The following is a 12,178-nucleotide window of genomic DNA, read 5'->3' as shown; positions in this document are numbered from 1 at the left end:
AGGAACTATACATACTTCCCTTGGTACGCCAGGAACTACGTACATACTTCCCTGGGTACGTCAGGAACTATACACACTTCCCTGGGTACGTCAGGAACTATACATACTTCCCTTGGTACGCCAGGAACTACGTACATACTTCCCTGGGTACGTCAGGAACTACATACTTCCCTAGGTACGTCAGGAACTACATACTTCCCTGGGTACGTCAGGAACTACATACATTCCTGGGTACGTCAGGAACTACATACATTCCTGGGTACGTCAGGAACTACATACTTTCCTAGGTACGTCAGGAACTACATACATCCCTTGGTACGTCAGGAACTATACATACTTCCCTGGGTACGTCAGGAACTACATACTTCCCTTGGTACGTCAGGAACTACATACATCCCTGGGTACGTCAGGAACTACATACATCCCTGGGTACGTCAGGAACTACATACTTCCCTTGGTACGTCAGGAACTACATACTTCCCTTGGTACGTCAGGAACTACATACTTCCCTGGGTACGTCAGGAACTACATACTTCCCTGGGTACGTCAGGAACTACATACATCCCTGGGTACGTCAGGAACTACATACTTCCCTGGGTACGTCAGGAACTACATACATCCCTGGGTACGTCAGGAACTACATACATACTTCCCTGGGTACGTCAGGAACTACATACATTCCTGGGTACGTCAGGAACTACATACATTCCTGGGTACGTCAGGAACTACATACTTTCCTAGGTACGTCAGGAACTACATACATCCCTTGGTACGTCAGGAACTATACATACTTCCCTGGGTACGTCAGGAACTATACATACTCCCCTAGGTACGTCAGGAATTACATACTTCCCTGGGTACGTCAGGAACTACATACTTCCCTGGGTACGTCAGGAACTACATACTTCCCTGGGTACGTCAGGAACTACATACATACTTCCCTGGGTACGTCAGGAACTATACATACTTCCCTTGGTACGTCAGGAACTATACATACATCCCTGGGTACGTCAGGAACTACATACTTCCCTTGGTACGTCAGGAACTACATACTTCCCTTGGTACGTCAGGAACTACATACTTCCCTGGGTACGTCAGGAACTACATACTTCCCTGGGTACGTCAGGAACTACATACATCCCTGGGTACGTCAGGAACTACATACTTCCCTGGGTACGTCAGGAACTACATACTTCCCTGGTACGTCAGGAACTACATACTTCCCTGGGTACGTCAGGAACTACATACATTCCCTGGGTACGTCAGGAACTACATACTTCCCTGGTACGTCAGGAACTACATACTTCCCTTGGTACGTCAGGAACTACATACTTCCCTTGGTACGTCAGGAACTACATACTTCCCTGGTACGTCAGGAACTATACATACTTCCCTGGGTACGTCAGGAACTACATACTTCCCTGGGTACGTCAGGAACTACATACTTCCCTGGGTACGTCAGGAACTACATACTTCCCTGGGTACGTCAGGAACTATACATACTTCCCTGGGTACGTCAGGAACTACATACATCCCTTGGGTACGTCAGGAACTACATACATTCCCTGGGTACGTCAGGAACTACATACTTCCCTTGGTACGTCAGGAACTATACATACTTCCCTTGGTACGCCAGGAACTACGTACATACTTCCCTGGGTACGTCAGGAACTACATACTTCCCTAGGTACGTCAGGAACTACATACTTCCCTGGGTACGTCAGGAACTACATACTTCCCTGGGTACGCCAGGAACTACATACATACTTCCCTGGGTACGTCAGGAACTATACATACTTCCCTTGGTACGTCAGGAACTACATACTTCCCTGGGTACGCCAGGAACTACATACATACTTCCCTGGGTACGTCAGGAACTATACATACTTCCCTTGGTACGTCAGGAACTATACATACTTCCCTGGGTACGTCAGGAACTACATAATTCCCTTGGTACGTCAGGAACTACATACTTCCCTGGGTACGTCAGGAACTACATACATCCCTGGGTACGTCAGGAACTACATACTTCCCTGGGTACGTCAGGAACTATACATACTTCCCTGGGTACGTCAGGAACTACATAATTCCCTTGGTACGTCAGGAACTACATACATCCTTGGGTACGTCAGGAACTACATACATCCCTTGGTACGCCAGGAACTATACATACTTCCCTGGGTACGTCAGGAACTATACATACATCCCTGGGTACGTCAGGAACTATACATACTTCCCTGGGTACGTCAGGAACTACATACTTCCCTGGTACACCAGGAACTACATACTTCCCTGGGTACGTCAGGAACTACATACATACTTCCCTGGGTACGTCAGGAACTATACATACTTCCCTTGGTACGTCAGGAACTATACATACTTCCCTGGGTACGTCAGGAACTACATACTTCCCTTGGTACGTCAGGAACTACATACATCCCTGGGTACGTCAGGAACTACATACATCCCTGGGTACGTCAGGAACTACATACTTCCCTTGGTACGTCAGGAACTACATACTTCCCTTGGTACGTCAGGAACTACATACTTCCCTGGGTACGTCAGGAACTACATACTTCCCTGGGTACGTCAGGAACTACATACTTCCCTGGGTACGTCAGGAACTACATACATACTTCCCTGGGTACGTCAGGAACTACATACATTCCTGGGTACGTCAGGAACTACATACATTCCTGGGTACGTCAGGAACTACATACTTTCCTAGGTACGTCAGGAACTACATACATCCCTTGGTACGTCAGGAACTATACATACTTCCCTGGGTACGTCAGGAACTATACATACTCCCCTAGGTACGTCAGGAATTACATACTTCCCTGGGTACGTCAGGAACTACATACTTCCCTGGGTACGTCAGGAACTATAATACTTCCCTGGGTATACGTCAGGAACTATACATACTCCCTGGGTACGTCAGGAACTACATACATCCCTTGGTACGTCAGGAACTACATACATCCCTGGGTACGTCAGGAACTATACACACTTCCCTGGGTACGTCAGGAACTATACATACTTCCCTTGGTACGCCAGGAACTACGTACATACTTCCCTGGGTACGTCAGGAACTACATACTTCCCTAGGTACGTCAGGAACTATACATACTTCCCTGGGTACGTCAGGAACTACATACTTCCCTGGGTACGCCAGGAACTACATACATACTTCCCTGGGTACGTCAGGAACTATACATACTTCCCTTGGTACGTCAGGAACTACATACTTCCCTGGGTACGCCAGGAACTACATACATACTTCCCTGGGTACGTCAGGAACTATACATACTTCCCTTGGTACGTCAGGAACTATACATACTTCCCTGGGTACGTCAGGAACTACATAATTCCCTTGGTACGTCAGGAACTACATACTTCCCTGGGTTCGTCAGGAACTACATACATCCCTGGGTACGTCAGGAACTACATACTTCCCTTGGTACGTCAGGAACTACATACTTCCTTGGGTACGTCAGGAACTACATACATCCTTTGGTACGTCAGGAACTATACATACTTCCCTGGGTACGTCAGGAACTACATACTTCCCTTGGTACGTCAGGAACTACATACTTTCCTGGGTACGTCAGGAACTACATACATCCCTGGGTACGTCAGGAACTACATACTTCCCTGGTACACCAGGAACTACATACTTCCCTTGGTACGTCAGGAACTACATACTTCCCTGGGTACGTCAGGAACTACATACTTCCCTGGGTACGTCAGGAACTACATACTTCCCTGGGTACGTCAGGAACTACATACATCCCTGGGTACGTCAGGAACTACATACTTCCCTGGGTACGTCAGGAACTACATACTTCCCTGGGTACGTCAGGAACTACATACATACTTCCCTGGGTACGTCAGGAACTACATACATTCCTGGGTACGTCAGGAACTACATACATTCCTGGGTACGTCAGGAACTACATACTTTCCTAGGTACGTCAGGAACTACATACATCCCTTGGTACGTCAGGAACTATACATACTTCCCTGGGTACGTCAGGAACTATACATACTCCCCTAGGTACGTCAGGAATTACATACTTCCCTGGGTACGTCAGGAACTACATACTTCCCTGGGTACGTCAGGAACTACATACTTCCCTGGGTACGTCAGGAACTACATACATACTTCCCTGGGTACGTCAGGAACTATACATACTTCCCTTGGTACGTCAGGAACTATACATACTTCCCTGGGTACGTCAGGAACTACATACTTCCCTTGGTACGTCAGGAACTACATACATCCCTGGGTACGTCAGGAACTACATACATCCCTGGGTACGTCAGGAACTACATACTTCCCTTGGTACGTCAGGAACTACATACTTCCCTTGGTACGTCAGGAACTACATACTTCCCTGGGAACGTCAGGAACTACATACTTCCCTGGGTACGTCAGGAACTACATACATCCCTGGGTACGTCAGGAACTACATACTTCCCTGGTACACCAGGAACTACATACTTCCCTTGGTACGACAGGAACTACATACTTTCCTTGGTACGTCAGGAACTACATACTTCCCTGGGTACGTCAGGAACTATACATACTTCCCTTGGTACGTCAGGAACTACATACATCCCTGGGTACGTCAGGAACTACATACATCCCTTGGTACGCCAGGAACTATACATACTTCCCTGGGTACGTCAGGAACTATACATACATCCCTGGGTACGTCAGGAACTATACATACTTCCCTGGGTACGTCAGGAACTACATACTTCCCTGGTACACCAGGAACTACATACTTCCCTGGGTACGTCAGGAACTACATACATACTTCCCTGGGTACGTCAGGAACTATACATACTTCCCTTGGTACGTCAGGAACTATACATACTTCCCTGGGTACGTCAGGAACTACATACTTCCCTTGGTACGTCAGGAACTACATACATCCCTGGGTACGTCAGGAACTACATACATCCCTGGGTACGTCAGGAACTACATACATCCCTGGGTACGTCAGGAACTACATACTTCCCTGGGTACGTCAGGAACTACATACTTCCCTGGGTACGTCAGGAACTACATACATACTTCCCTGGGTACGTCAGGAACTATACATACTTCCCTTGGTACGTCAGGAACTATACATACTTCCCTGGGTACGTCAGGAACTACATACTTCCCTTGGTACGTCAGGAACTACATACATCCCTGGGTACGTCAGGAACTACATACATCCCTGGGTACGTCAGGAACTACATACTTCCCTTGGTACGTCAGGAACTACATACTTCCCTTGGTACGTCAGGAACTACATACTTCCCTGGGTACGTCAGGAACTACATACATCCCTGGGTACGTCAGGAACTACATACATCCCTGGGTACGTCAGGAACTACATACTTCCCTGGGTACGTCAGGAACTACATACTTCCCTGGTACACCAGGAACTACATACTTCCCTGGGTACGTCAGGAACTACATACATACTTCCCTGGGTACGTCAGGAACTATACATACTTCCCTTGGTACGTCAGGAACTACATACTTCCCTGGGTACGTCAGGAACTACATACTTCCCTTGGTACGTCAGGAACTACATACATCCCTGGGTACGTCAGGAACTACATACATCCCTGGGTACGTCAGGAACTACATACATCCCTGGGTACGTCAGGAACTACATACTTCCCTGGGTACGTCAGGAACTACATACTTCCCTGGGTACGTCAGGAACTACATACTTCCCTGGGTACGTCAGGAACTATACATACTTCCCTTGGTACGTCAGGAACTATACATACTTCCCTGGGTACGTCAGGAACTACATACTTCCCTTGGTACGTCAGGAACTACATACATCCCTGGGTACGTCAGGAACTACATACATCCCTGGGTACGTCAGGAACTACATACTTCCCTTGGTACGTCAGGAACTACATACTTCCCTTGGTACGTCAGGAACTACATACTTCCCTGGGTACGTCAGGAACTACATACATCCCTGGGTACGTCAGGAACTACATACATCCCTGGGTACGTCAGGAACTACATACTTCCCTGGGTACGTCAGGAACTACATACTTCCCTGGGTACGTCAGGAACTACATACATACTTCCCTGGGTACGTCAGGAACTACATACATTCCTGGGTACGTCAGGAACTACATACATTCCTGGGTACGTCAGGAACTACATACTTTCCTAGGTACGTCAGGAACTACATACATCCCTTGGTACGTCAGGAACTATACATACTTCCCTGGGTACGTCAGGAACTATACATACTCCCCTAGGTACGTCAGGAATTACATACTTCCCTGGGTACGTCAGGAACTACATACTTCCCTGGGTACGTCAGGAACTACATACTTCCCTGGGTACGTCAGGAACTACATACATACTTCCCTGGGTTCGTCAGGAACTATACATACTTCCCTTGGTACGTCAGGAACTATACATACTTCCCTGGGTACGTCAGGAACTACATACTTCCCTTGGTACGTCAGGAACTACATACATCCCTGGGTACGTCAGGAACTACATACATCCCTGGGTACGTCAGGAACTACATACTTCCCTTGGTACGTCAGGAACTACATACTTCCCTTGGTACGTCAGGAACTACATACTTCCCTGGGTACGTCAGGAACTACATACTTCCCTGGGTACGTCAGGAACTACATACATCCCTGGGTACGTCAGGAACTACATACTTCCCTGGTACACCAGGAACTACATACTTCCCTTGGTACGACAGGAACTACATACTTTCCTTGGTACGTCAGGAACTACATACTTCCCTGGGTACGTCAGGAACTATACATACTTCCCTTGGTACGTCAGGAACTACATACATCCCTGGGTACGTCAGGAACTACATACATCCCTTGGTACGCCAGGAACTATACATACTTCCCTGGGTACGTCAGGAACTATACATACATCCCTGGGTACGTCAGGAACTATACATACTTCCCTGGGTACGTCAGGAACTACATACTTCCCTGGTACACCAGGAACTACATACTTCCCTGGGTACGTCAGGAACTACATACATACTTCCCTGGGTACGTCAGGAACTATACATACTTCCCTTGGTACGTCAGGAACTATACATACTTCCCTGGGTACGTCAGGAACTACATACTTCCCTTGGTACGTCAGGAACTACATATATCCCTGGGTACGTCAGGAACTACATACATCCCTGGGTACGTCAGGAACTACATACTTCCCTTGGTACGTCAGGAACTACATACTTCCCTTGGTACGTCAGGAACTACATACTTCCCTGGGTACGTCAGGAACTACATACTTCCCTGGGTACGTCAGGAACTACATACTTCCCTGGGTACGTCAGGAACTACATACATACTTCCCTGGGTACGTCAGGAACTACATACATTCCTGGGTACGTCAGGAACTACATACATTCCTGGGTACGTCAGGAACTACATACTTTCCTAGGTACGTCAGGAACTACATACATCCCTTGGTACGTCAGGAACTATACATACTTCCCTGGGTACGTCAGGAACTATACATACTCCCCTAGGTACGTCAGGAATTACATACTTCCCTGGGTACGTCAGGAACTACATACTTCCCTGGGTACGTCAGGAACTACATACTTCCCTGGGTACGTCAGGAACTACATACATACTTCCCTGGGTACGTCAGGAACTATACATACTTCCCTTGGTACGTCAGGAACTATACATACTTCCCTGGGTACGTCAGGAACTACATACTTCCCTTGGTACGTCAGGAACTACATACATCCCTGGGTACGTCAGGAACTACATACATCCCTGGGTACGTCAGGAACTACATACTTCCCTTGGTACGTCAGGAACTACATACTTCCCTTGGTACGTCAGGAACTACATACTTCCCTGGGTACGTCAGGAACTACATACTTCCCTGGGTACGTCAGGAACTACATACATCCCTGGGTACGTCAGGAACTACATACTTCCCTGGGTACGTCAGGAACTACATACTTCCCTGGGTACGTCAGGAACTACATACATACTTCCCTGGGTACGTCAGGAACTACATACATTCCTGGGTACGTCAGGAACTACATACATTCCTGGGTACGTCAGGAACTACATACTTTCCTAGGTACGTCAGGAACTACATACATCCCTTGGTACGTCAGGAACTATACATACTTCCCTGGGTACGTCAGGAACTATACATACTCCCCTAGGTACGTCAGGAATTACATACTTCCCTGGGTACGTCAGGAACTACATACTTCCCTGGGTACGTCAGGAACTATAATACTTCCCTGGGTATACGTCAGGAACTATACATACTCCCTGGGTACGTCAGGAACTACAGACATCCCTTGGTACGTCAGGAACTACATACATCCCTGGGTACGTCAGGAACTATACATACTCCCCTGGGTACGTCAGCAACTACATACATCCCTTGGTACGTCAGGAACTACATACATCCCTGGGTACGTCAGGAATTACATACTTCCCTGGGTACGTCAGGAACTACATACTTCCCTGGGTACATCAGGATCGAATAATGAATCCGCTGCCAATAACGAATGGAGATATACCCCCGCCATAAAATGGGGGGGGGGGGGGGGGGGGGGGGGGGGGGGGGGGGCGCATCTTTTGATATTTTTTTAAAAAATATTTGCAACTTGAGTGAAATGTATTTGGTTTTACTGAAGATACTGTTAGATATTCTGTCTGTCTCATTTTATAGCAAAATTTACTGAGGCAGCTCAATTTCTCCCAGAATTCGTTGCGGTCCCTTGTCAACGGCTCACAAATGTACGCCAAATAGTTACGTTATGTATTCTATCTTGCATTAAAACGTCATATAACATCAAATCTTTATTTTTCGCATTCTCGTTTGTAAGCAGTGTTCTGATTTGTCAAATCAGAAAAAGTGATATTTTTCACTAGTGAAAAATATAATTTTGATAGAATGAATAATTCTCGATATTTCACTGGTAAAAATGTAATAAATAGTGTTACCCGTGTCCGTCCCGTCCCGCTTCAATATTAAACTAACATATCTATATAACTACAAATGTGATTGTTATCAAACTTTGTTTACATAACAAACATGATGCCTACTGGCGCAAATTACTCTTTTTACCGGATCAAACATCCAAGATGGCCGCCACAGCCCCTGGCTGAAAACATATCCTGTAATAACGCTTGTTCTATCTGATTGATTCTAATGGAACTTGATGGGATTTTACTGATATTAAATTCCTTATACATGTTTGCATTCCAATCAAACCTTCAGCTATATCGAAATGATACTCGATCTCGTTAGAGGTTACAACAGTAGGAACCCTTCTGGTCTTTATATTTGTACCATAGAATGCTGGCCAAGAAACATAGAACTTGTAAAGAGACGATAAACCTCCCACAAGAAAGAAACTCTTGGCAGCAGATTCGAACTAGAATCCCATTATTGTTGATTGAAGTATTAAGTAATTATATCATTGAAATACCCGCAAATTACCATTTTCGTAATTTGTGATAAAATACGTCAATTAAACATCAAGAACTGAAACCACAATACGCTATTGGCAGCAAATTCGTTATTCGAATCACAAAATCAAAATGTAAAATCGAATCTCCAATCATAGTTAATCAGAAAAATACCAATGAAACATAAGTAATTCTTATTGAATCCCCAATCCGTTCCTGGCAGTTATCCGAATCCCAAAATCAAAATTTCAATAAAAAGAAAAGAAAAATCCTTTAAATATATGTAACTGAATTCCCAATCCGCTGCTGGCTGCTGGCAGCGGATTCGTTATTCGAATCCCCAATCATGTATTATAAGAAAAAATACTAATATGTAACTGAATCCCCAATCGACTGCTGCAGCGGATTCGCTATTTGAAAACAAATGTTTCTGCGGATTCGTTATTCGAATCCCCCATAACGAATAACGAATCCGCTGCTAACTTCAGACCGCTGTCTTTCTGTATTGTTCACTGGACTTTAATTCAAGAAGTGGGTTTAAGTTGAAACATTTTTAATGTCCCTGCAAGTATATTACGATAATTCATTTGAATATCCATGCCCCAAGTTGACAACAATTCATCCCAGCATATCACTGGCCAAATGACATCACTCTAAGTCTCTCGGGTTCTCAGAAGAACTTGTTTTATTGTTTTAAACATATTTTATCCCTCTGACCCTGGGTATAAGCAAAGATAATTCATTCAAATCTGGTAGTTCTTTACCCCAGTATATAGCATGTCTAACATGAGGCTCCTGTGCCTCTTGGTTATTGAGAATATGTTGTTTGAATATTTAAGAATGTTTGACCACTGTGACTTTGAAAGTAGCCCATGGTCATTCATTGACTTGAGTTGGCAACCCTTCCCCAAGCATACAACAAGCCTAATGTCAGGTCTCTGAGCACTTATATTTATAGTTATTTGGAAGAAGTCGTTTTAAGATTTTAGTCTACTTGACCCCTGTGACCTTTAATATAGGTCAAGGTCATCCATGATAGTCCTTCATCCTAACTTGCTACAGGCCAAATATCAGGTCCTTGTGTCTCTTGGTTGTCCTTTAAAAATCATAATCTATTTCCGACCCACGTGACCTTCAATGTAAATTAATATCACTCAATTAAACAAACTTGGTAGCCATTGACTTAGCATGCTACATGTCTTGGTTATTAAGGAGATTTTTGTCTATTTTTGACCTCTGTGACCTTCAGTATTGGTCAATGTCATTATTGTTAATTAACTTGGTAGCCCTTCCCCCGATGCTACTGTCCTAGTGTCATGTCTCTGGCCAATACCAGGTCCTGGAAACTTCCCGGGCAAAATACTCTCTTCAAAAAATGGTCGATAAAACCATGAAAAACTGAACTTTTGACGAATAGTGCATCGTGAGGTAAAACCGGAAGCAAGTACCTGACAATATAAATAATTAAAAAAAACAGCTGCAGAAAAAATGACAATATCTGTGGGAGGATGTTCAATCGCTCCAACATAGCGTCCCGACAGTCTTCTAGTACCAAAGAGAGATGGAGCAACTACAGGTACGTATATTAAACCACAGGTTTTTATAGATACCTATATACATGTATGTGTGTGCGTATATCATTATATGTCATGCAGCATTACAGCTTATTGCAGATATGTAATTGCATATTTGTATATTTCACATTTAATTACGGGTTGCTGTCGAATTGTGTGTTGTTATGGATGGGTAAGTGCCACTTTTAATTACGGGTTAAGAAGAATGGTTGAGTGCCATGTTAAAAGATCACGCTGAAGTTGAACAATATATTACGTATATTCTGTGTAATGTTCCTTATGCTACTAGAGCAGAACGTCTTTAGTCCTTGACAATTAAAACGCAAAACATTGTCTGCATCTAGGTTGATATACAAATTGTACATAATAATGTAAGTAGGCCACTGGTTTAAAAATAATCCGTGTTTTGTGCCGTCTCCGCCTGACCTACAATGATAAGGAGGGGACTATCTGTGTGAGTTCACCACCTCCGTGACCCTGTCAAATCAAAACACTCAATAACTCATGACAGGTCATTGTCTGTCATCCCTAGACATATATTTTATTGGTGTACAGAATGCTATGATCAATGCCGCATATTCAATATTACGATGTATGCATTCGGTGAAAAATAGGTGCATGTAAAAAAATATTTGTCAGGTTTTCTAAACAGTGTATTATTGTATTGTTCTACTCTCCACCTTTAATTCCAGTTTGTCATTCTGTCTTTCCTGTATTCGCCAGCAACATAGGAAAGACGACTGAATTGACACTTTGTGGATAAAAAATAGAACACTTAACATAATCTTATGAAAACGATTCCTGGTGTTACAGACGACGTAAGAGGCGACTAATGTGAAGCCACACAATATTCTTGGTTCGCCTTTGTCCCCCAGTTTGTGAAAATATATGCTGTCCCCATTATAGAAGGTTATACATATGCTAAATCTCTCCTTTTTTTTTTAATATCTCCTTCGTTGGTGTTGACTAACGGTTGGGTTAACGTTGAAACTAATGTCTAGGTAATTGTACCTGTATTTCGTGTTCATGACTGGTTAAATTATATTCCATATTGTAACAACACTTTTAGTTTACGTCAATGGCCCATTTGTAGACATCCGCATTATAGCTGCACATACATGACACATGACCCC

This window comes from Pecten maximus, chromosome 11 (assembly GCF_902652985.1).
Source record: "Pecten maximus chromosome 11, xPecMax1.1, whole genome shotgun sequence".
NCBI lineage: Eukaryota > Metazoa > Mollusca > Bivalvia > Pectinida > Pectinidae > Pecten > Pecten maximus.
Note: the sequence above shows the minus strand (reverse complement) of the source record.